The 27554-nt window shown below is 39.4% G+C and overlaps 1 protein-coding gene across 2 annotated transcripts in view; it reads right to left on the bottom strand.

Moving 5' to 3' along the window:
- RARB (retinoic acid receptor beta) overlaps positions 1–27554 on the bottom strand; it is a 313765-nt gene that overhangs the window by 272779 nt on the left and 13432 nt on the right. The window contains exon 1 of one of the 2 annotated variants that reach the window (XM_082753761.1): positions 1707–1833. The exons of the other annotated variant lie outside the window; for it this stretch is intronic. The gene's annotated coding sequence lies outside the window, so the exon portion shown is untranslated. Of the gene's footprint in view, positions 1–1706; positions 1834–27554 lie in introns of those variants that run through there. 2 annotated transcript variants of the gene reach the window in all.

The raw sequence follows: 27554 nt of genomic DNA, 5'->3' as shown, positions 1-27554 counted from the left end.
AAAATATATATAGAGAAACACATCCCTGTATGTTAACAGGTCTCCTCGATTTAATTATGTACCATAGAATATTGTAGAACAGTTCAGAAAGTACAGTTTCATATTTTAAATTCACCTCATTTGTCTTAAATGAAATTGGCACTTAAACATATGAACAAAACCAGAGCATCTATCTGAAACAAAAACCAAAAAACGCAACTGCAATTGCTCCCTTGTGGCAGTGTGCTTTTACCTCTATTTCTACAGAGTCCATTCTTAAAAGTGATTCTGCTCATCTTGACATAAGAAATAACACAGCAACATCTCCCAACACAAGCAGATATTGCCTTTTTCCTGAAAGCTCATAACACACCTCCCCCCACCTCCCAAAAAACCACTGATGTTTTTCAAGGTTTTATTTCGTAGCATTCAGGAAGTTAAAAAAAAAAAAAAAAAAAAAAAAAAAAAAGATTCACTCAAGATGAAGATTACACACTCATTACACATCAACACTACATTAAACATGATTTTTAAAATGTCTTCTGCAAATCATATAAGTTTGGCTACAAAATGAGTCAGTTGTACCATTGGAAAAAAAAATACAAAAAAAAGCAAAGCAATATACCCAGTTTCCTTCAAATCTGCAGTCCATGCAGATGCATGGTGGGCAAATATGGGTGAAAATTAGTTAATTACTTTGAAAGATCATCATCGACTGGGACTGTATCCATATTCAAGGAGCCTTCATGATCCCCACAGATGGGACAAATAGGACATAGCAGCCTCAACAGCCTCCACTTCTTCACCAACACACTGAACCCCCAGGTACAAATTAACTCAGTTACATAAAGTAAGCACTCTTTCTAATTGTCTGTTAGATTTCATTTACACTTTGCACAGAGAACTCAGAGGGTTTTCAGCAGTTCCTGGACTGAGGACATTAGAGCTACTGGTGTCAAGGTACTCAGTGCACGCCACCCAGGGTTTTCTCCACACCATCAGTGAGGAATGGCGAGTCCTGCTGTAATGATGTGCCTACATTATGAAGCTACCACCAAGACCATTCCTACTCTTGACGCTCTCATGGCCATGGGGTATCCGAGCACTAGAAGAGAACTCTTCTCTTCTGACTGTGAAACAGACCCAGCTTTGCTCATCGTATAGTTATTCCAAGACTACTGGTGTGTAGCTGAATCACTGAAGCCTGTGATTACCACAATAAGGAACTACAAAAATAAGGGAGATTCCTCCAGTTGTTTGCATAGAACTGGCAAACAGCAGCCGTAACACTTCTGAAGAAGGCAGCTGTGGTATACCTTGCAGCTCAGAGCACACACTGAAAAGCATTTCCACACCAACTGCTCATGAATGCTTTATTTTCCTAGGCATAAATGCACTAAGTGCGCACCACTCTGCCACTGAATGAAACCTGGAAATTTCATTTCAAAAGCTCATCTAGCCACTGTGCCAGGGTGAGCCTAGTATAAAAATAAAAAAACACCTCCCCAAATGCTCTAGAATATGGTCAGTACAAAAATCTACATGTACAGTAATAAAGTCTGGATACGATTTATAAAAGTGTTACTAAATACTATGTAATATAAATATATTACCTCCTCTAGCTTCATATACACTCTCACATACATTTATAGCTAGACAGACAGACAGATGTAAGGTAACTTGCCTACAAAGTTAAATTGGGGCCAGAGCAGAAAATTGCTACCTACCACACAATCTTGTTTCATCTGTTACAGTCGAGATCCAGGTGAAGAAATCCTACGCTAGTACTTTATTCTCAGAAATCTGAAGTTTCTTGCAGTACTTCACCTAGGGTACGCATCCAGAACTCTGTAAATCAAAAAGAGATGATCCTGTATCTATTTCTGGTGTCAGATGGAACACTAACCTGGAAGCAAATTAAGTGCAAAGAAAAACATTTTGATTGAAGCCGATTTTCAAGGCACTCAAGAGACTGCATCCCCTGCAAGTAAGAGCAGAGGGAATGACACAAACAGAAAAAAAAAAAAAATCTCTATTTCAAGACCATTCCTACAAATGCAGACCTAGAAATGCAATGACCTTTCCTGTGACCCTTTTAGAAGAGTGAAGTTTGTGAAGTCTTTGGTTTTGTAAGCACGAGATTGTAGTGCCTTTCCCAAAACCGTAATATGCTTTGTAGCTCTTCCCCAAAACAAAACAACCTAGACAAATATTTGAAGACTTCTTCATTCACTTTTTTTTTTTTTGATATATATATATATATTTTTTTTTTGAATTCACTACAGTACACCTTTATCAGAAAATACTGAAAGGAAAGTTCTGACATCTCAATCAGTTTCTTCAGGCTCCCTGCTACATAACACAGAAGCCCATCAAAATCTCCAGCTGAGGACATTTATAGCCCTTTTTTTAACCAAACTGATTGACTAGGGTTCTATAAAGAAGGGGTAAACTCTCACTCAGCTATTCAAATTAGCACATTTACCAACAACAGATCTCCCAACTGTTAAATCCCCAAGCTACGCTTTCAATTTGATCCAATGGGGAAAATATTTCCCACTAGAATCATATTCAACAATAGCACTAACTGGTCTCATTATTCTCACTAGTTTGTAGGAAGATACGATAATGATTGCAAAAAGAGAAGCACGGAAAGTACCAGCTCCTCCAAGACTTTTCCTTTGTCTCCATGGACTCATTGACTATTGTTCTCCATTCTTTGCCACTTGAGGACTTTCTCTTCTATCTGGCTAAAATACTACCTCACCAAAGAAACCAACTTAGCTGCAAGTGACTAGTCAGCATCAAGGAACTGGAATGCTTGATTAACCTCAGCACCCAAAATCTGAAAGAATCTTCAGTCAAACTAAACCTGTGATGATTTGTGTCTGCAATATTTGCTTGTCAGTGCTGGGCTGGAGAAAAAAAAATTAAAAAAAAGGAAACCATCTAGAACTAAGATAGATGGTTATACATGTAGATTTTATAGAGGACAGAGTTATACATACTTCAGCATGAATCATGAAGAGCGAAGACGAACACAAAAATGGAAGCCAAGTTAATGAAATATTCATCATTTTGATCACAGTTACTAAAACGCTTTAACCACTACTTGCTTCTTCTAATTCAGTTCACCCACTTTAGTTGAAACTGGTAGAAATAAAGAAAAAAATAATGCTGCAAATGCCAGTAAAAACGGATAAAGAAGGTATTTAAAAGGAAACATGTAAGAAAAGGAATAATGAAGATTCTTGCATACATTTTAGAAATGTTTAAGGAGTTAAAAAAAAAAAAAAAAAAAAAAAGCATGTTAAACTGCCCCATCCTGAATTAAGTATCCATATCAAGATGGCAACTGGTGGTTAGTTCAAGACAAGAAACAACACAAATGCTGCGTTAATTCCACCTTAATTTAAGACTTTCATCTTACTGTTTTATTGCTTCGATATTGCCAACATTTCCTTTCTGCAGAACTGCAAAGAGGTGTCCTTTCCCATTCTCATTATTGGCGTATTTGTCCTAATTAGCTGCAAACTAAGCATTTTAGGCTCAACCCTAGAACAAACTCATGTTACTGTCAAATGCCTGGCCCGACACAAGCTGCTTCTACAGAAGTATCCTTAATTTTCCTGCTGATGTAAGGTTCTGCCAGGGAAGAGTCAGGCACTGTAATGTCTCATCCTCTCCTCATCCCCTCCATATTTCACTACATTGGCAGAATCAATACCGAAATGGTGAAATTAGCAGAGGAATATCCTCCTGTATACTCTTTTCCAGTATTTCTTAAAATAGCACACGGATAATCTAGCCTATCACTCACGGTAATTCCTAAGTAGGTCACTGCATTTTAGCAGCGAGCACGGCTCTGCAAAACAAAACGTCCTTGCATTCATTACTGGTAGGGAAATGGCACCTTCCTAAATCTGAGGACAGTCTGACTGGTTCATCCTGTTATTGCTGTATTGTCATTCAATAACCTGTCCCCGTTTTACTAGGGCCTTATAAATCAGGCCCCACATTCACGGAGGCTGTAAAACTGTCAATTGCGGATAGCCTGCGTCAAGCTAAGATCTAGTGAGAAGGATCTGAAAACGAACAGCAGGAAGCTTTACCACTATCATCTGCTGCAGATGAGGAGCACGCAACATTTCGAATATAAAAGGCTGACATCTACTGCACACATCCGAGGAAGCACAGGTGTAACCTTTCCACTTCAAAGGCCTCTCGATGTTCACTTTTATCAGCCCCGGTGCAATATTTTCAAAACCTCCCTCTGGGTGATGTCCTTCAAGCCTTTTCTAGGTACCCAGTCCCAAATTTGATTTTCCTCCTTTTATTCTCTTGATTCCTCAAAGATCATTCCAGAAACTTGATTTGATTAGAAGTCTCTTTTAACGTAAGCAATTCATCCTCACACACGCGGAGCTGTTGATTCACCTTTTCTTTAATTTCATTTAGCCCGGCTTTCATTTGAGCTATCTCAATTTTAACCTCTGTAAAAGCTCCATCTACCTTGTTTACTGTTTCTTTGATTTGAAAGATCTCCTCCATTAAGTCCTTAAGCGACAACTCTGTGGCCATTTTTGGCTCCAGCTGTTTGTCAGGAGAGGTCAGCCACTGCCTCAGTCTTTTATTTGTCTGGAGCAACATTCAAATTGTTTTCAGAGCAATTGTTTTGTTCCTATTTCCTGCCATCGCTGCTCGAAAATAATAACAAATCGCCTCATTTCTAGGGAGGGTTTTATCTCTTTACTTCATTATCAAGGCCAGGGAGCATGACAGTTTCAGAGGTAGGTGCCCTGCACAGATTTCCTCGAGTCTTGCTTGAGGATTAATAGTGCAGTAACAGTCGAAAGTTATTTTCTACACACATACAGCATCCTACACAAGAGCATCTGAAGCCGGAAGGAAAATTAATTCACTTAAGATCCTGCTAGACAGGTAAGTATCGATCTTATGAACAAGAAAACTAGTAACAAAAATACTGCATTACAAACTTACACATGAAAACAACTTTTTTTCCTTTTTAATTTACTTTTTTTTAAAAAAGACAGATCAGGTCAGCAGGATCAGTTCCTTGGTCGTACAGGAAGCCTGTGGCAGAGCTGGAAATAGAAGGAAGGTTTCCTGCCTTGATATGCAAGTCTATCTTTTCTCCTCCAAATGCACATGGCATGCTCAAAGGAAACCAGCTAACTCACGGAACTGATGAAAGAGTGATTTTAAGATCAGGAAAGGGCGATTCTCAAATAAACCTTTACACTTTGGTCTATTATTTTATGTATCAGTCACTTGATAAGGAAGATAGACTTAAGACTCAGCTGTACAAAACCCACGTGAAGACTGGCATATTGTAGGACATTTCATTTTTAAAATCTAGATTTTAAAAAATTATAAACACACTGTTCCTCCCATATCAAGATCAGCTGAGATTTATGCACTGCTATTGAGGCTCTTACCACTTAGGATGGGAATAATGCAAATAGCATCAATTAACTACAAATTAGTCAAGAAATTTAGGCTCCCATCCCAGCCAGTACAGCCAGCCTACCTTCCAACAGGAAATGTATCTCACCTTCCACAGTCACTTTTCTTGAGATGCGATGATTTCTCTGAGGTCCCCATTCTCTTCAATGACTGAGCACCAGAAGACTGGGCAACCAGCTCGACTGTGACATCTAATGTTTAGACAGCTAATTTGAAGTGAAACAAATCCTACTCTTACATGCTTTTTCCAAGTGGATTCATTTGTAGCTTTAACATTTAATGTCTGTTACCTCGAGAGGTAAAGTTGTGGGGGTTTTTTTGAAGCCATTTTTCTAACATTATAGAACTTTACCACATAGAAAAATTGTTTCAGTATTACCTACACATTACTTTAAGTAAAAATATACGAATGAAGTTACATTTCCAACCTGTGTGACTCTAGAACAGAAATCCAAAGTTAGATTTCTAACCAACTAAAGGACATCCAACTATATAATTATAAAAATACTGGGAAAAAAAAAAAAAAAAAAAAAAAAAAAAAGGAAAAAAGAAAAAAAAGCTCCATTTAAAAAGACTTAAAAAGCTCCACAGAAGCACCCTGACAGTCATTTTAGATTTTTCACCTTTGACTTACTTAGGCAAATATCTGCAGAGAGAAGTCAGGTTATCAAGTTGTTTTGTATATAAATTCATGTCAGCTTCTTTGTAGGAATGCTAAAGAAAAGCTTTTTTTTTTTTTTCCCATCGTAAATCAGTATTTTAACAATGAAAGTTCTTACCAGAAAGAAGATCTTGATGTAAAGTCCTAACATATAACCTTAATCTCCCAACCATAAATACTTCCAATAGTATCTCTAAATCTCTAAACTGGGGAGTGAAAAAAAAAAAAAAAAGGAACAAATATATGTAAAAAGACTCACTTTTTAAAAAGAGATTTAACCTATAAATAGAGAAATAATCAATCCTGTTATAATACATTCCTCTTACATTAAAAAAAAAAAAAAAAATCCATCCTGGTGCAATCTATTTGGTAAGTCATAAAAAATAAGACAAGACAGCTGGGTCTTGAGTCTCATTCTCACTGAGGCCCCATTTCGTTGCCAGAACAGTGTAAAGCAGCCTCTGTGTAAAAGAAACGAAGCCCAGATGAATGTGCAGCAGAGCACAGCGATCCTATACTCGTAGCTATTAGGAGAAATCCAGAACAGGATGTAGGAAAATCATACAAGCTGTATCTAAAGAGACAGAGGCCACATCTGGATATAAGATTAAATGTAAGTGTGCTATGCATGTACTGGACAGAAAAATAAAATTACTTGGACCTAAACTGAGACATATCGCAGTGATGACACAAAGAATAAACAGTGGTACTGTGAGCTATGTTTGCTTACCAAGCAAGAAACGAAGCCTTATGAAAAATTATTTTAAAACGCTCATAATGCTAGAATGCAAAAACAGTACTTTTAGTGACTGATATTTCTAATCTGTACTTACTCTCTGCAGTAGTGACTGTATAAAATAAAACAGTAAAAATTCCTAGCCAAGCAAAATGCCTGATAATATAACTTCCTGGCTTGGCTTCCAAAGACTCATGCAAAGTTTAGTAGCTGCATGGCCAAATAAATCTTTTTACTACAGCTTTTTCTTTTGTGTGTGAAAATGGTAAATACAGTATTTTCTGTATTATATACCAGGACTGCAGTCACTACCCAAGAATGCAGATCTTTCACCCGTTCATTACTGAAAATATTGCTTGAGGGAAACTGCTTTAAACTGATTTATGTGGTAGACACAGAAAGACAACCCAGTCAAATTGGACAATGTGGCAGATGGTAATGGATTTATGCATATTTATGTAGCATGTATTTACTTGTCGACTTTGTTATCCATCTTTTGCCCCTTCCAAAAGTAGATGGCAATTTATAACAACTATGATGCTGTGGCTGGCTGACACTCCCTTCACAGCCCTTTCCTTTGGACAGGCTAAAAAGCAGCATGCTTTGTGCAGCTATTTTAATTGTTTTACAGTTTTATTACAAAACATCCTGTCTGTTACACTTGCTTCCTGAGGCTATCATAACAATGTTAGTTGCTCCTGCTTAAATCTGCCTCGGGGTATCTGCTTTTACAGTTACAATTAAAGCCAGTAAGTAGTTCACCAACATGTTAACATTAATTTGTCTTTTAATTTATTTGACCTTTTAAACTAAGCAAGTAACTCACTGAGGTAAGGGACGCACAGAGAACAAAGTTCAACCATTATCAAACATTTTTTACAGTAACGTGCTTTCTGGTTATTTTCCACCGTAACACTGAACTGTTCAGCTGCGAGTGCTTTTATTTATTCTGAATTATTTCCAAAGAAGCATAAGGCATTCAGATTGTATTTAACATGTGCAGGCTTTACGTATCACTAATGCAGATACCACCAGGACAATCTGGAACTTCTGACACCCTTGGTGCCCATTTAAAACCTCAGTCCTGTACCTGCTGTATGCCTTACAATAACCAATAGGACCTCCTGCAAAACTACCTAGACATGCTTAGTTCAACATTTAGGATAACGAACAGATACGGGTTTGTACACATGTCAGTGTAAAGTGTATTTAAATAACCATGTAAATAAGCCTCCCAAACCGCAGTAAGACTCCCCAGACAGGGTTTTAGCACTACTTCAACCAAGTTGCTGCTAGGCTGACTCCAAGCTCAGCTGGCTCTGTTTATTCCAGCTCCCCTGTTTTTTCCATACGCCTACCTTTTGTCTACGACTGTGCAACAGCCACCACAAGAGCAAGCTGCCAAGTCCACCTAAAACCCCACTGAGATGAGAGGGCTGCCACCCACCTCCAGAGCGCTCCCTGCTAAATTAGACAAGGGGGGATGGAAGGGAAACACTCATCAAATGGTCCTTTACTGCTAGGGCCGTCCAGCCTTACGTGAGAAGCAATGGAGAGAAGGGAGAGAGGGAGGAGGAAAAATGCTAGAAAGTGGAAAAGATGAAATGAAAACAGGGAAACAGCCACTGCCGCCTAATAAAAAATAAATCCTCGTAAAAAGTGTTCATTCGCTCCCCTCCTGGGTGAGTAAAACATTTGACTCCTTCTTGCAAAACTCCCCTACGGTGAACGAAGCTTTAAACTATTACTGCCATCTTCCTTTTAAGTTCCCCAACCTCTCTCAGCAATAAAAGCCCTTACTCAGCCCTGCTCCCAAGACTCTGTCACCTCTAGCCTTAATCCTTCTGCAGCAGTCACCAACAATTAATGCTACACCAAAAAGACAATTTTGCAGGGGGAAAATAAAACAAAAACAAAAACCAAAAAACCTATTTCTGGATAAAGGGATAGAAAAAGATAAAATATTTGGGATTTTCAGCAAATTTAGTATCAGTGTTGGAAATAAAAATCAAGTTTACAACTATTCCGTTCAACTGTGACATCTGGTAATGCACACTACCCCTTTTGATACACAATGCAATTAAAGAGCAAAAACAAACACCCGAAACAGTTGCATATCTTTCTGTTTACCCAGCGCTGCCAGCAGCCTGTCCGCGCTGCCAGGGGATTTAGTGCAGCGAGCTGTGGAAATAAGAAATCAGACGGCGCCTCACCTTCGCACTGAGGCCACACAATATGAAGAAAAATGCTGCGGCTGGAAGTGGTCGTCGGTCAATTACTCACCCTTTAAAATCCTATTATCTTCCAATTCTGCCGAGGGAAAAAAAAAAAAAGGCAGCGCTGAACACAGGGAGGCAGAACAAACGCTATCTTTTTAACCAAATGTGTCCAAAAGAGGTTGTCTCTCCATATGCTGCCAATCACCCAGCTGAAAGGCTCGGTTCTGACTGGGTGGCTCGCAGCACCGAGCCAAGTTAATGGCATTTTTAGAGGTGTATGTGGCAACATTCGACTTAAGGCTGTTTAGCGCATCACGGCTACGGAATAAGCAACAAAGAGTTCTAGATAAAGCAGATAAAAGGAATGCAAAACCCAGCCAAGAGAAAGACTAATGCCTGCCAGGTAAAATGCAAAACAACGTGTCAAGAAGCATATTCTGTAATGAGGCAGCAAGATGGATTCAAAATACATTTCTAGCAGCGCCTAGGATCAGTCCTCTTGTCATTAAAGAAATCTGCTTGAGCGCACCCATGTTCATAAACACCTTCCACAGGGCTAAGGACACAAATTATAGCAGGGCGAGGATTTATCAGATGCCACAGCAGAAGGAAAAGAAAAAATGCTTTGCTCTGGTGTAAGATCAGACAGACCTCTTGGTAAGTCGGCCCCCAACACTGTATTTGTCCTATAAGGCAGACTCCAAAGATCTTGGAAACATCCCTCCCTTCCACCTTGCCCCCACATTTAAATCTCTGCAAATAAACAAAACAAACCAAACAAACAAAAACAAACAAACAAACATCTGAACACCATTACAAGTGCTCCTACAGACTGACTGCATTTTTCCCCCACCCTAAAGGGATCACACTGCATCACATATAACCTATATAAGATGAACACGGGTGGCTCTGAGCTCCTGCATGGCTGCAGAGAACTGGGCAGTCTGCAGGACCACAAGAGATGGAAAGCCAGTGCAGAAGTGTGCTCGGTTAAAGCTCTCCGCTCTCGCACTAAGGGATTATTTCCCAGGGACAGAAGCCCTCTGCTGGTCAAGACTTTCCAGAAGATGATTTACAGCAACTACGTGCATACAGGTTTTAATTTATCAGTGGTCATATATCAAAATAAAGTCACGAATGAGATATGCAAGAACACATTTCATATGAGGAAAGGCAAGCTCAATAGATTAGGGTAAATTCATCTTTTTTATTCTGAGAAGCTGGGTAACCTCTGCTTCGTTATTTCAAAAAGTGCTGTCCACCCCACAGTTAGATACCTAATCGCTTTAAAAAAAAATGTCTGACTTAAACAGTCCTGACCTTACACATACACTCAATACCTCTTTCACTGCTCATACAAGAGCGACAAGAACCATTCAAATAAATCATTTTGCTGTGATAAGCAGCCAATGCTGCAAGTCTGTTCCCCAGCACAAGTATTTAATATTCATATGTATTAATTCTTTCAATTTGCTTCATATTTAACATTGCTATCAGACAGTGCAATTCCATTCAGGATTCCAAAATAAAGTTTAGGCAAAAATAACGCAACACCTCCGCTTCCCCTGAAACTAGAATATTTGGCTTTTACAGGAAGCAAAACTAAATCTGGTTTAGGCTGAGACCGTAAGCAGGCCTGGAAGCTGTGGTATTGAGATCAGTTAATTAGTTATTGGAGTGCTGAAAAAACAAACAGTTTTTTTGCTACCTGTTCATAAGCGGAATTATTTTCCTTCAAGATGTGTAAATAGTCATCTTTTTAAACTCACACCTTAAGTTCAACAGAAAGGGCTGGATTAATTATGGATTTCTGCAAGAAATCAAAGCCTTCTTCTAGCTCCCTTCCCCCCAAAAAAAGAGACTCAGCAGAGAAGTCAATCTTTGGATACGCAGATTTTATCATGCACACATACACAAACACACACGTGTTCCCATCTCCAAGCCCCCCTACAGCTGTTATTATTTATTTATTGTTGTTACTGAGATGCTGGGGGACTTCAGTCAAGAATCTGACTTTACAGTCCAGTGCTTCACCATTTTCACTGCAAATTCAGCATCTAGGTTATAACAAACCCCTGGAAAAAAAATCACCTTCTTCACACACCACTTAGTCCAGAGCTTTGCAGCTCTGTGCATTTATGCTTGGCATCTTTAAATCTACTCAGAATAAAGAAAATCAATGAAAATATATAAATAAAAGATATCCAATCAGGTACAGTTTTACATATGGGAATTCTGCTGTGTGGTGGAAGTAGCATATTTCTAAATCTATACCAACAACTGAACAGTAAATCAATGCAATGCAGCAGGTCTACGAAAAAAATCCTGCCATTAACATATTCCTAAAAAATATTTTAAACCCAGTAAGGCAGGATCCTTAAAAATTAAAGCTGATGTCGTTATAAGTTGATTACAGGCAACAAAAAATGTGGCAGGTATAGCAGAGTACACCACTACTTAACTCTAAGCAGCTGGTGAATACCACAGAAGCCGCTGCTTGGCCATCTACATGTGCTTTCCTTGCCAAATCTAGAAACCACATTGATCAGGCACCCATCATCATGACAGAACGTCCATCAATCCAGCTCCTAATTTCAGCCTCCCAGGTACCAAACTTTGCTAGGATATCCGAGTGCTGCCAGCCTTTCCCATTGATGAAATACTTCAGTGTAAACAAGATAAGGATCTACTTGAGAAGCTGAAGTGAACAAAATACACTGAATATTCTGAGTAAACTATGATGAAAGTCCCAGTCCTTTGGTCATTTAAACAGCTTATTATCCATTACAGCTACAACCAAAAATCCTGCTTGCTTGCACCAAATTCATGTTGCTGTTACCTTAGATTTGTTATTTTCTTATTTCTTGGCATTTGGCTTTGTAGTCTCAGGCAACAGTGCCCTTCTGATCTTCTGATGTTGTAGTTTCTGCATGATTTTCAAGTTAATTTCGTTTAATGACAAACAGGATTTCTATTAAATTATGTGACACTTAACTACCTGAGTCAATAGCTGTGCTGACTCCTTAGTTTCAATGCAGAGCTTCCTAATAAGTGATCGTGGTGGTAGTGACTACCCCACTGTCATCCTCTGGACCATATCCAGGTGAGGAGATGCTTCCCAAGGAGGCTGTGCATACAAACGCCTCCCAGGCAGAGGTAACATTTATGGGTTCCCTTCTCAGACAGGAACTGGTTCCAGCGGGCACAAACTCTTCCTGCTCATTCTGTCCCAGGCTCCCACTCCTCCTCTCCTCTTTCTAGGTGCTGTTGTTCCCCATGTTCTACAGAAGGAAACAGGACTAAACGGCATCACACCCACGCAACAGGACTGGGCTCCATGTGGTTTTACAGGAAAGGGCAGTCTTAACCAATCTGTAAGAAGACTTCATTTTAAAGCACACATCTGAAGAGAAAAAGCATGTGACAAATCACGTCCTCTGGAAACAACCGTGCCCTGTACTATGTTGTCTCAAGAATACATGGTTAACAAAGGAGCTTAAACTGTAATTGCAATTACCACAACATGTTAATACTCAAAAGTCATACTTTTAGCATGGCTCATCACTTGACATTTCTGGCGAGGCACTTTCTGGATGAATTACAAATGACTTGTACTGGCTTTTAAAAGCAAAGCACCAGCTCAACGAGTCAAGTTCTGTGGAAACCCCCAGTTAAAATTAATGCTTAGTCTTGAAGACCTAAGACAAGACTGATGTTCCAACTCACACGAGACATACATTAAAGACGACCCTAAGGAGAACAAAAATGTAGGTCTTGAAGCTTGCAGAACACTTAACAGCAGTGAGTTGAGAGCTTTGCAGGACAGGTACCAAGGGTGGAAGTTATTTTTAAGTAAACTGCAACAACTCTTAGTCCCAGTTGTACTGCGATGCAAACGCCCAGCATTTAGCTCATCCTACACAGAAAGCAAGCTTTCTGGGAAACTGACAGCACGTGCACAAAGGCACGTGTATTTGGACACACTGTTTTATATCAGACAGCCCCCCAGGGAACTGAGGAGGAGCAGGGCTCACCCCGTGGCAGAAGCAGGAAGCCCAGCAGATGGAGACAAGCAGGTGCCCAGGACGGGGCACAGCTTCAGCCAGGCCCCCGCATGGGGTGGCTCATCTGACCCAACCCAAGGCAGCGTGTCTCGATCTGAACAAACACCATCCTTGCATCCAGCAAGAGAAGCAGAGAGAAGAAAAGGCACTGGGATGGAGCAGAGCAGGTCAGACCTTGCTCAGGGCTGCCCACAAAACGGCGCCTGACCCAAGTCTGTGCACTGGCTCTGATCCCACCCACCCGAGGGCCTCAGCTGCATGCTTCCACGGTTCAAGTTACAATTGCACCTATTTAAAAGCTCATTTATGCTGCCAAGCAATATAAAGAATCTTTACATTAAACAGGAATCAAAGCCACAAATATTTATAAGGCTAGCAGGACTTCCAGCACTGAAGCAACACAGATTTCATATCATTCCAGCAGTCATTAAGGAGTGGGAGTTTTTGATCACTTTAAGGCTCCTTTGTATCTGATAGAGCATTACACTGGGTGAGAGTATCTTGAAACATGTAGTAAGGCATCTGAAAGTAACTGGAAGGAAAGTCATGTGGACAAAAAAACAGAAACTGGGATTTTAGAGTTAACAGAGGAGACATTAAAAATCTTGCTCATATCTCAAATACAACACTGGGAAAGTGTGTCTTTATTTGTGCCAAACCTAATGACAAACAAACATACGAATACTTAAGATCTTTTGCTGTATCTTATGTTGAGCCATTGTTTGGCAGCATTCTGCACAGTATTTATTCCCCCAGAGTCTGGCTCCAGTGCCTACAATGTTTTGTTTAGCTCAGGTGACAAAGGCTGGTGCTTCCACGTGCTAATGTTTCAAAACCTGACACCCATTCAGCAGGTGAAAAGGTATAAAAACAGTGCAGTAAGAATGGTGTGCGGCAACCCAATTATGGGGCTATCAGGCATTAGGTTTCCCTAGGCATACCCTTTTTTCCCATCCAGGTATTTCGTGCAGGTACAAAAAGGAGTGCTCTGTTGAAGCTCTGATGATGCTTTTACCTAGCGTAAAGTCGAAAGACAGTAATGAAATAACTGAACACATGTGAGTATCTCCTTGGTAACCTAAGTAAATGTACATAAGGCAGTCAACATAAAGATGTTAAGACACCTCTGAGCTGCAGTGCTTAGCCCTTTCACGATCTCATTCTAGTAAACTGTTTTTCTGGTATAGGTGGTGGGATAGGAGAGGAGGAAAAAAGAAAGGGAAAGAAAAGATAAGCAGACCAGTGTTAACAGAGCAGTACGTCTGGGTTCATGACTTGCCAGTTTGCAACTCATTTTGTTCTGTAATCTGACAGTTCTCCCTTTCTCTTTCCTTCCATCTTTTCAGGATCATGTGAAATGTTTCCTCCCCTTTCTCAACTTCTTAGCCTGAATTTCCACCACCATCTCTTTTACTTCCCGTCTTGGATTACTCCCCCATTCCCTCCTCTGTGAATCTTAGAGAACAAGACACTAATTTATAATTGCCAGTCCAAGTTTACAAAATCCTCATTTCATGACTGCTCTCTCTCCCCCAAAAACCAGAACTCATTTAATAAATGGCTGTACTAAAACCAATATTTCCCTCCTGCAAAAACAAGCTTTGGGGGGCACTAGCAGTCTTGCTAGAAAAAGGATGGCAGCATTAGATCACAGCTAATTAAGTACCTTTTCCTTCAAATTCCATATGGACTCAGTTTTCATCATGTTTCTTAAATAAGACTCATCACTGCAGTTATCTTCTGGACGATGAACAATATCAAAGTATAGCACATAATATTTATATAAAAGCACGTTACAAATTGATCCTGAGGGCGGGAGCGGCAATTTTGCTGTCTACACAAACTATCTTTAAGTGCAGTTAAGAAATCATTTCACAGGCTCAAAGTATATAATAAAATAAAGGTAATAAGCATGACTGAGACACAGAGGGAACAGATTATCTTCTGGCAATATACCCTACAATTGTGACTGGAAAAAAAAAAAAACTGTTAGTCTGCAGCTGAGCAGAAAATGTATAATCTGAAGGGATTTCTTCATTTAAAATGAAAACAATCTGCTACCCTTTGATAAAACAGTAAGAACTTACAGTATTACACAAATTACAGAAAACAGCACAAGAGAACATAAGTCTAATGGGGAAAAAAAAAAAAGTCTTCTGGTATCTCCAGCATTGAAAAGTTGCTTTAGTTGACTAGATAATATAAACTAGCAGAACAGCAGGTATCTCGAAGCTCGATTCCACGTCTGCTCACTCCTATCTTTATGCTGATACACAAATCCAAAGCTTTTTCTCTATTGCTCCCTCTTGTCTTACTGGTACTAACGATCAAAGCTGTTAAATTGAACTCAAGTAAAACCAGAAACAGATTTCCTATGCAAGTTTCTCAAACTCCACTTGCAAGCTCTGTGTGCTTTTCCATCTGAAATTAAATGATACTCATCTTTCACAGACAAAGCATCTCAGAATTAACTATGCAGAGTAATTTTTCAGCAAGATTATTACTAATCGCTTCTTGTGATTCCATTTTCAAAACATGTTCTGACAAGAAAGAAATAAACTGGTCTAGGTCAGGTCTTAGAAGTAGAAGCCAGAAGCACAATTATAATTAATTATGAAACAATTCAATACATTAAGGAAATGCCTTCCTATGCTTGTTTAAGTAGATAAGCAATATAAAAAACTACTGTGTTGAAGGCTATGCCTGTATGCAAGAGAAAAATGCAGTAGGATCCTGTTTCCAGCATAGAAAAGAAACTGCAGCCACAGCCACTGAAACTATAAATTCACCCATTTACAGTCCCACAAAGAATCCCTGCACAGAAACACCCCTCCAAAGCAGAGTGGATTTTTTGGTTTTCCCCTAGACTAAATTGACCTGCTGCTTGAAGCCGTGGACACCACACTTCAGAGGCAAAGCACAAGCATCAAGCTGGGCTGCTGCAGAATTCAGGCACTGACTTCAGTGAAACACAGCCACATCTTGCTGTGGGGAAAAACAGGCCAGGAAATTAAATATACATCAGCATTAAAACTAGATGTACAGAAATAGCTTACACCAGACATAATTTTTGGCTTACCAGCCCTGCATGCATAGCCTGCATACATATTTCATTTTTAACTACGAAGGCAGAACTTTTGAGCAATCCACTTTCTGTGACACTATGTTTACCATCTTATGCATCATAGTTCAGGAGAAAAAAAAATAATATAACAGCATTAACATGTACTAGATTTTTCATAAATTCAACAAGATTCTAGTTAAAAAGAAAAATTAACTTGATGGATAATACCCAGCACACTTGCCCATTACTGTTAATAAAAAACACCTTATAAAATCCTGTCCTTTGTGTTTAAGCTTTCAGTTTATAGCTCTCACCTTCCAAATGTTTCTTTTTTCCCCCTTACCTTTTTCTTTCATTGTTAATTCCTTTATTAACTGACCAAAAATAAATGGTACATGAGACACCCCACCTCAGAGCAACATCCACAGTGCACAAGAAGTGCAGAAACACCCAGCTACAGCCCCACGGTTAATGTTTACTTGTAACAGCACTGTGAGGCTACCAGCATTCAATATTTCATGCGGTTTAACATAAGATGAATCTCTGGCATATCCATAGGTGCAAAAAGGAAATGATTTTTTCCTGAACTATGGCAGCTTAAAGAAGCTTGACAAAGCCTGCAAAGTGTCAGCAACTTCTTACAGACAAAGACAACGGATACCCATGACAAGCTACTAACATCCACTCAAAGCCTGCTGTTCTTTTCTTCTTCCAGCACTTACCCAAGCTAACATTCATTTGTGTAATTCTTTAAAGTACTGAACATTTAAGCATGTCACCATTCTATGATGTCTCATTTATATAATTAGCACTAACATATGGCCCACAATCAGTGTGGGAAATCTAAAATATTCTTTGGAAAGCTGTCAAACCTAAAGGGATATGACTTTCAATAAGTGAAAAGAATTAAGTATGCAAATCTTGCTTACAATAAGGATAGCAAGGAAATGGAGATGTAGCCTAGAAGGTGTGCTTGCTTGCTTACTATCCCCAAAGCAGGGTTATTCTGTTCTGTGTCTGTCAGCGCCAGTACAAACCAGAATAGTTCTCATACAACAACAGGCGAAGTCCCAGGGCTGCCGCTTTGGCTGAATTTTAGCTGTGAAAATCTATACAGTAGGTAAAACCAAAATCCACTGTCAACACGCCAGCTATTGTTAACACACAGGTCTGAACACAGCTTCATGATATATTGCATTAATTCATGTTCTTTTTAAAGCTTTAGCTGTCCCCTGGACAGGAACACCTCTGTAACATCTCCAGCAAGCAATGCACCCTGTGCTACCAGGGAATGCTTTGAAGCAAGCACTCTAATTCCTTTTTCAGGGGTGAAAGCCCATCATCGCTAAGAATCTATAGACTAAGTTTTCAGCCTCCTTCACCAGTTCCTGACTAGGAAATCTGTACCTGATTCAAGCACGGCACCACCCTCAGGGCTGGCAGCGGGCACCCCACCACCACCCATGGGGCATGGCTAACACCAGCAGGTAGCGGAAGGAAACCAGGAGAGCATCAGAGCCCCTGCCTGCACGTCAGCAATAGGTTATCGCAGTCCTGGAAATAAGCCTTCAGGATCAACAGTTGTGCCTGTTACTTATTAATGAATCCATAATTAATCAGTCGGACATATGTAGATGAAACACTATATGATGTAGATGAAACACGTATGGCAGATCCTCCAGTGACTATGATGAGCTGAACACCAGCACAGCTTCCGTGGCATTGGAAGAGCTCACAGCTTCCCCAGGAAGCCTGGCTGGCTTTCACACAGATCAGAGACACTTGCGCAGGCCGCCATGTGTGTAGCAGCAAAAACTGTTTGCAAAGTATATAGCCTCTATTTACAGCCAACAACTTTACTCTTCACTACAGCGTTATTTAGGGAAGAAAAAGAAAAATCTGAAGCCATCAATGAGCATACATTAAGGAAACATACTTCAAAGTGATGTGATCACCATTAGGTTTAAGAACAACCACTGAAAAATGGAACCAGCTATACATTTCTCAAAGCAGTTGTTAGTAGTTGTTGGTTGTTCCAGAAAAAAACCTTTTTTACATGCAACTTCAAAAACATAAAAGCTCACTTATTTTTTTCTAAACAAACTCCCGCTCCCTGTGGTTAAGAATCAAAGCAAGTCAAATAAACGAAACAAACCAAATTGGCATTTGACATATCACTTTTAAGAGTGAGCTGTGACAACTCACTAATGATTTCAGCCAAAGAAAATAACAGGGCGACATATAAAGGTAGAAAAGCAAGGAATTTGGAGATATGGATGAAACACTGAGCTGGGATAAACAGGTAAAACCATCTTCAGTGAATACCATTGCTCAGATCAGCTCCAAACCCATCCCTTTTGATGCTCTGCACCTTTTATTGTTAGGTGTATCCATCCTTAAAAAACTGTAAGCTGCTCTAAACGTGTGAACAAAATATATGTTGACATAAAATTTATTTTGAATCTTAGACTGAGCCCCAAATGTGCAACATTTGCCTACAGTGAAAGCTTCACAAAGCTGGAAAACTGACAGTTGTGAAAGGAATCAAATGTGTTAACAGGTATTCAAGAGAAACTTAACCATTGCATTCCACATATGTTAAAAAAAAGGCAGGCCAAGGCTACGAGCATGTGGGAAGGAAGAGTAGAGGGAGGATCTGCTGGACTGAGTTGGCAGCTGCAGAGGGACTACAAGTTTGCAATGTCATCATCAATGAGTTTCGTAACAGGCACGTACGAAAGGGCGTCAAGGCCACTGGGAAAAACAAAAACAACAACAAAAACAAACAAACAAACAAACAAAAAATCTGAGAAGCAAAACAGTTAGAGGTGAGGGAAAAAAAACCTGCAGTTTTCCTTAGAGCAACAAAGTACACGGGCCTTCCTTACTCTTTTAGCTAATTCAAGTTACTCCTTTATTTTATTCAAATCCTCCTTGCAGCTTGCTGGCTGCTGAAACCTCCGTCTGATCTGTCTCTCACAAGTTTCAAAGGTGGAAGACGGAATGTGTTAAGATGATGTTTTAACTTGTCCAGACAATTCAAATTTTTCTAAAATGACTAGCACTGTTCTATCCAAGGGCTGTACAACATCTGAATATGAAAGCTGGTTTGCTGTGACAAGAAATGGAACAGACCCAAGATGTTCAACTCATACTTAATAATTACTCATTGCTGACTAAATGAGAGCAATTGTGTGGTAAGGTGCCATAACCTGACAGTACTTTCAATCCTGCATCTTGGCGTATGCAAAGGTTTGTTCTTCTTCCTCTCCTCAGCCCTTCCCTATTTTCAGGTCTTGACTTTCACCTCTTAGGTTGCATGGTATTAAAATTATTAAAAGGAATGATAGAATAGGAGACAAACATACAATTTATCATAATTCTGAAACCTCTCCCAGTTCTAATTTTTCCTAGTATCTATACAGCAAAATCTGCCTCTGCTCAAAGATGAGAGTTAATGGACAATTGGGAACGCATGTTGAACTGAGGTCACAGAATTAAATATTATTTAAGAGCACAATACGCAGTGACACAAATGACATTTTTGCTGAGAAACAGCAACATTAGCCTCAGAGTAAATGAATGATGTGCATCCTTCCTACAGTTAGACCGTTCCTTTAATAGAGACAAATCATGAAAAAGGATGCAAAGACTTTTAAACACAAAGGAAATTACAACCTAAAACCTTAAGCCAAATTTTCACTTTTATTAAGAAGGTTATTTTACGTCATGGAAGTAGAAGAAAGGAATTGTTAAGACCTTTACACTGTCAAGATATCAAGGGTAGAATGAAAAACCTTTAATACAACTGAGAGAACCAGACCTAAGCAAGGTGTCTAATCTGGGGAAAATACTATAAATATAATGTATTATTATATTATCTATTACTATTTAATATCTTACAATGTTATATATGTACCATTCATCCATATATATAAAGACATATTTATTCACCCATATATATTTATGTGTGTGTGTGTGTGTGTGTGTTGTGTTTTATATATGGATGAATAACATACTCAGAGCTCAGGGTGCAGATAGCCAATAACTGTCTTAGTTTCTCTCCTAAAACATGAAGTAACGTTTTTTCAGATTTCACTCTGAAATCTAAAGAGGACCAGAATGTTGAGTAACCCTGAATGTCGATGCTTTCAGTAATTTGAAATAAACATATGAAATTGTATTCTTATGTTTTCTAACATAGCACTAAAGATAAAGGAGCTTGTTTAGCTCAGTTTACTTCCTTCTTGCAAACATACAGCCTTTTAATTAATCATTTCCCATTATTAAAGAGCTTTCATATATCTGACATGCAAATCGCTAGACATTTTGGCATGGCCCAGTCCACATGACAATCATTATTTAATTAGCTGTGTTACTGCTTATTTCAGAATATACAAAGTCACTCACTCCTCTGATCATATATATAAATCATTACGCAAATTCATTCTATTTAGATAAACACAAACCACCTCACAACATCTTAAATATTTAACTAAAGAACATGGAAATTTTTTTTATAAAAAAAACAGTACTCAGATTATGATAATTCAAAAGATGCCTGTCAGTGTAATGGGAAAGTAGTTTTAATATTCAAAACAGCACCAACACAAGGGATTTTTCAACAAACATTGATTTTGAAATTCTCAGGAAATTCAGGGCACTCTTTGGTGCTGAAAATTATCTTGAATGCTCATTTACAGAAATTAACTTCACCCCTACTGTGCCATAAAGCTCCATAAACCTGATTTTGCACTGGTGACTTCAGGTATCAGGACAAGTAGGTATCAGGCCAAACTGAATACATGCATAGAATCACAGAATATCCCGAGTTGGAAGGGACCCATAAGGATCATCGAGTCCAACTCCTGGCACTGCACAGGTCTACCCAAAATTTTAGACCATATGACTAAGTGTACAGTCCAAATGCTTCTTAAATTCAGACAGGCTTGGTGCAGTGACTACTTCGCTGGGGAGCCTGTTCCAGTGTGCGACCACCCTCTCAGTGAAGAACCTCTTCCTGATGTCCAGCATAAACCTCCCCAGACCCAGCTTGACACTGTTCCTGAGGGTCCTATCACTGGTCTATAAAGAGAACAGATCAGCGCCTGCCCCTCCACTCCCCCTCATAAGGAAGCTGTAGGCCAGAATGAGGTCCCCCCTCAGCCTCCTCTTCTCCAGGCTGAACAGGCCCTTTACCCTCAGCCACTCCTCATACGTCTCCCCCTCTAGGCCCTTCACCATCTTCGTCACCCTCCTCTGGGCACTCTCCAACAGTTTTACATTCTTTTTGTGCTGTGGTGCCCAAAACTGCACACAGTACTCGAGGTGAGGCATGAAAATAACTGAATGGTTTTCCAGGCCAAAAAATAAAACAGCTTTCTGCTAATGTTTTCCGTTTTCAGTAATGGAAGTTTTATTATTAACAAGCAAGAAGAAGCTGTGTGTACTCTACGCAACCCAAAGTTTCAGTGAGCAGAAGCACATCCCAGAAATACTGGCAGCAAAATGACATGCAACAAAAAAATCCAGGGGCTCCTCGATGTCAGCGGCAGCCTGAACATTTCAAATCACCTTGTGCCGTCTTGTTACCTACCCTGACAGCACATGCAAAAAGTAAGGAAAGCACAAACAGTGCTTCACAGACGTAATGCACCCCATCAAATGAAGTGAGGTGCCACAGGGAACACAGGCACCATCTTTCAGAGCATTCTCATGTTAGGGTTTGCTTCAAAAAGCAGTTCAGTCCCTTTCCAGAGCTCACAATCACCACCTGAAAGCACACAGACTATATATTATGATCATCTGACATAGAACTGTGTTTTACAATCACAAATGACACCACATTTTCTAGAGGAATTTAGGCAGCACTGAGCGGACAGATCTGTAGCAGAAACAAAACCTCCTTGGGAAACACCACGATCTTTATTTCCCTTCCTGCCTTACCCTCTTTTGGTGAGTCTGGTGTCTCACCTGCCTCACCTTTGAATTTCTAAAGCTTTCCCAAGTAAGACTCACATCCTCAGAAGGCTCTGCTACTTCTCAGCCTGTTTAAAACTATATATACATATTGCATTTGTCTCAGCTCTCTCCCTCCCCATGCTGGAAGCCATGGACTGAAAAACATCACTTTACGACTGCACAGCTACAGTACCACAACGCACGAGCTGAGACGTGCCCCTGAGCTGCTACTGAGGGCCTCACCTGAGGCCAGCAGCACTTCATGCTCAGGTGAGCCCTCTCCTCTCACCCTGTCCCCATATGCTTCACTATAGTCAAACAAGTTACACTGAGGTGACGGGCTGGACCCTTTAGGCTTGCAGTACCCTATCATGAAAAGTCACTTTGGTGTGGCCACAGTCATGGGAGCACTCAGATACCTACTTTGCTAGGTCTTCCATTAGTTCCGTTAAAACCAATGAAGAACACATGAGCTTAAAATTATTTTCATTTGTATATGTTCTCGAACGGGATCGATATTCCTACTGCAACATCACCCCTACAATTTCCAGTTCTTCAGGCAGTTCTCATTTCTGGCATAATACAGGATTTTATTCAGCAAATAGTGTAAGTATTTGCAACGTCTTTCAGTAAAATTTCCTCTGAAAACAAAAAAACTCCAACTGCCTCACCAGTATTTTTATTAAGAAAAAATTAAGTTGTTGGAGGGGAAATTCTTAGTGATATCCCTGAGTTTCTTTAACGTGCTGTTGCATGCCATTAAAAAAGTTATGCAAGATGGATTTGCCTATTCATGAAGAACAGAGTTTTCAAAAAGTATTAAGTAACTTTTGGTTTTGTTTTTATTTTTACAGCGTTGCAATGTTGTACTAAAAGGCTTATTACCATTCAAACACAAAACAGGATCCCACAGATATGCTACAGCCCCTTCAGTCAACACGCAGTAAGCAAAAGCAATGTTATGCCTTAAATACACCCTGTAAGATGAGACAGGAATTACTGCACTTACCAGGAAGATCTGTCAGAGATGTATTTCCCAGTGCATTTCCACTCCCTCTGAAGCACAGCCCTCACTACTCTTCCTGCTCCACAGCCGGAGGGGCTGGTCAGGAGTGACGTGCCGTGGAAAACTATCCAACTAAACCATCCGAGGTCTGAGCCAGCAGAAAACCAGCACGGCACGCTGCCTTTTGCAATACTACTGGCCCACCTCATCAAGCAGAGCTGAATTTCGCAAGTCTCAATAAATGCAACAGCATAAACAATATCCCCTGGTAATACAATGACTGCAGAAGTAACATCATTTACCATTGTGCTCATTGTGCTTTGCAAAGGGAACTGCTTTGGAGCAGCAGGAGGCTTTTTTCCTATACATATATATTTTAAAAGTCTTCCTTGATTGGCTCTTTGATCTTAATGAAAGGCTCTATTCTATCCTCAGTGTGAGAACAGCTTCCCTTAACACCAAAAGAAGTTACACATGCACAGGGGAGAACGTTCACCATAATCTCTCGCAGTAGCATCCTTCCATTTTTACAGCTTTCCACCTATAATCACCTTCTGAGGAGAAAATCACCCTACGTGTTTAAAAGTGAAAGGAAGACGGTGTTTCTAATGGATGTTACTTCAAAAAGCATGCTGCTAAGCTGGTCAACCCCAGGGTCTAGGTCTAGCCACATCATCTCAGCAGCAAGTCACATTCGGTAAGTATTTATGAACACATGGACGGGAAACAGGAGCTTACAACTAGAGTCAGACCTGGCTTTCAAAACCCAGATCTCACACTGAATAAGCAGAAAAATTATGCATCACCTAACTTGCCCTTATTTTCAAGATGGAAATGGTGTGTGTGTTTAAGGCAGTTCCACCTTGTGTGAATGTAAAATCCTCCAACACACAAAGAGCTACAACCCCAGAACACCGATGAAAAGCTATGAAGGAATATTGGGGAACTTTGCGTTAAGGAAGGACACACCTCTACTTCCACCCTCAGCAAATTTCCATATAGCTTTGGTGCAATCACTTGTTTGTGACTCCACTGGTTTTTCCTCATGAAAAGAAAATCAGATTCTTCTGTACGAGCATTGCAGCTTCCAAATAAAGGGAGCTGCGGCTGAAATGCTGATTACCCAGAAGAAACCATAACAAAAGCAAATGCAATAAACTGTAACTACACACTACACAATATATGCAGTTTCACTGCAAACGCAGCCCGAGCCACGAGAACAGGAATGTCTTCTGAGTCCCATTACATATAGGAAGGATAAGGATATTTATGAATGGGCAGCAGCTGCTTGTGCTCGCTGCCCTGGGAGAAGCATATACATGTATATTCATAACAGCTACTGGACTTGAATAACTTCCACACACCTACTTTGTTTCAGAATACACAAGCTACAACACAGGCTGGGATTTAAGACTGATCCAAATCGGTGTCATTTTTTCATGGAAAGAATGAAAATCCAAACTCAGCTAACACATGCATACATTTGAGTACATGCTCCATTCCTCAATGTACTTTTGACAACTGTACAGTGAATCCTTGATTGACTTTGCTACTCAGTATGACTCTAAATCTCCTTTCCTCGAGGACATTTCCATGAATACTCTCTCATTTAGATAAATGCTCATCAGCAGATATTTATCAGAGACCTCTTTTATTCAGATTTTTTTTTTGAGTGCTTATTCACAGGAGAGGAATTGCCTTTTTTTTGGGCCGTTTCTTCTCTAAAATTACTAGGACCTTGAGACTTCAGTATTCATAAAAGAATTGCATACTTTCTTGCACTGGAGATGCATAAAAACTTAAGAGTCCTGCAAAACCAACAACAATCAAAACGGACAGTCAGACTAAGGAGATCTGTGGTGTGTCTAATCTAACAGGGACTCGTACCACAGGGGAGAAATATTTATTGTAATGCACAAGTACACAACGACCATTGTAAACTTGTGGGGTTTTTTTTGTTTGTTTTTTCTATCTGTGCCTTGAATGGGGGGATATATAAGGTATTAACACAACTTATGTTAATATTTAAGTTCTAATCACAAATTTAAAAGTCTTTCCTTTTGAATTTATGCATTTAGACTAAGATACCTATTTTGCCACGATTTCCTGAGTTATGGATTATAAATATTAAAAAAAAAAAAAAAAGTTTCAGTCAGTTATCTCCATTTATTGCTTTTCAATGTAGTTCTTTGTTCTTGCTGTAAGTTAAAACAAGTGATTTACTTACACACAAACCTCCCCACGACTGCTCATCCTCTCGCCTATGCCAGCTCTTATTCTTTCAATACCTTGTCATGGAGAATTCCTTCAGATGCCACCAATCATTTCTGTTTATCCTGCAGTCCTCAGTTTTTTACTGAATTTTCCTAAGTGTCACAGAACAAGTGCAGCATTGCTGTTACATAGCATCATGATGTGAACCTCTGGTAACTACTACTATCCAGGAATCACGGCTCTTTTAATCTTTTATAAAAATAATTTTAAAAAGACAGAAATGAACATTTTCTAAGAGCCTAATTTTTTTTTTTCCTGCAGCAAATGTAGTTTATTTAATATTCAGCAACATGCAATTAGATCAAATTATGTACTTGGAAGATTTTACTTGCATTTATCAGCTGCAATATTTCATCTGTCGTCATAGTATCTATTCCCCAAGCTTTGCTGGACACTCCTGGAGTTCCTTAGCCTTCCTTCAACTCATTTTGTATTACGCACAAGTTCTATCGTCTCCTTAGACACTTCTAGCACAAAATAATAGTCTGGTTTAACTATTTTATCAGACCTAGCTGTATACTCATAACTAGAGAAAATCTACTAGAGTCTATCACCTTGTGTACCTTTCCTTGCCTCTTCTTCTGAGGGAAGTGCCTCTTCTTCCACAGCCAGCCTATGATCCAACACAACCTTTCTATTGCAAGAGATTTTATACAAAACAGAGTGGAATATTACAAGAGCCAGCAATATAACCCAGAAAGTAAAGGATAGATCATGCTTGATGTAAATCATCCAATTCTAAAATACTTCCCTAAGCCTGTCTGGCTGCTGTTACCACCAACAACTGATGCATCTGCTTTCTTCTCAGTCCTTAGTGGGGCAATAATCCAGCTTGAAATACTACATACTAGCGAAACTCACTCCTGTTGAAAAAAATATTTGCTCCAGAAGGCAGTCATATAAACTCAAAATCCTGCAAACAACGCTTCTAAGAGCTCACAAGTGCCCCCCACAAAACCCATATCCATCTAAATGTCAGCTCACAAATGTACCTAAGATGTATAAAAGCACTTCTATTTCTGTGATTTTAAGAGTTCTTTGCTACACTAGGTTGCAGTCAGCCTTCAGTAAGAAATTGCTCCAATGGGTCAGACACAATTTTATAGCTGATAGCACTAAATTTAGATTCCTTTCTCAATTTTTTTTAAAAAACTTATTCCACATTTTTAGCAGCTTGTCCTTGCTTACTTCAGCTATTGTGCCTCCATCTAAAATCATCCAAATCGGTGATTCGGAAATACTCCTATGAGAATATTTTCTTTCTAAAAGCACAGAATCAGACGGTCATTTCTAACTTAAGAAATAGCTTTCCAAAGCAAAAATAGCATTGATCTCTTTTGTTATAAACACAGCGTCTGAATACATCCAAGGAGGGAATACATTCCACCTCCCTAATGCTTATCATCACCTTTAATGTATCAGGACAGTAACAAGCAATAAACCACAGATGTTACTGAAACTAGGTAAGCAAAGCAGTCCAGTAACTTAAAATGTAGACCCCACCATCACAGAAAATTTAAGAGAAGCAATTTTGAATTGAGTATCTTAAAGAAGGAATAAAAAGTTACTTGTTTTCTAGAGTAGATCAATATGATAAATTGCTAGATGTAAAAGTGAGATGGAGAGCAAGAATGTAGCTTCCTTTCTTCACTGGATTACCACCTCACAGTCGTAACTTATTCCTTCAGGCTTCATGTAACAAATTGCCATTTCCATAGTCCACAGGTTTTGCTGTACTATCAACTACTTACCCATCTCAACTTTCATTTAAAAATCAAAGTTTCTCAGCCACATGACTGAGATGTAAAAAACATGAAAATGCATGAAGCTTATCAACTCAAAGAAAAAAACAACAAACAAAAAGTCTTTTCATTTCAACTTTTTTTTTTTTTTTTTTGGTAGCCAAGAGAACTTAAAGTGTCTGGACAGTGAAAAGATGAAGAATAGATAACTGAGAATATGGTTGTCTTTGTGCATTTAACCCCTGAACATCATTGCTAAATCCTTCTGTAGAAAAATGATGGCTCCTTTTTTCTGTTATCTACCAAATACAATATGTGAATTATCTAAGTACACATGAATCTTGTGAAAGACATACCTTAA

The sequence above is a fragment of the Aythya marila genome (assembly GCF_965140915.1).
Source record: "Aythya marila genome assembly, chromosome: 2".
Classification (NCBI taxonomy): Eukaryota; Metazoa; Chordata; class Aves; order Anseriformes; family Anatidae; genus Aythya; species Aythya marila.
This window is presented reverse-complemented; position numbering and strand designations above follow the sequence as displayed.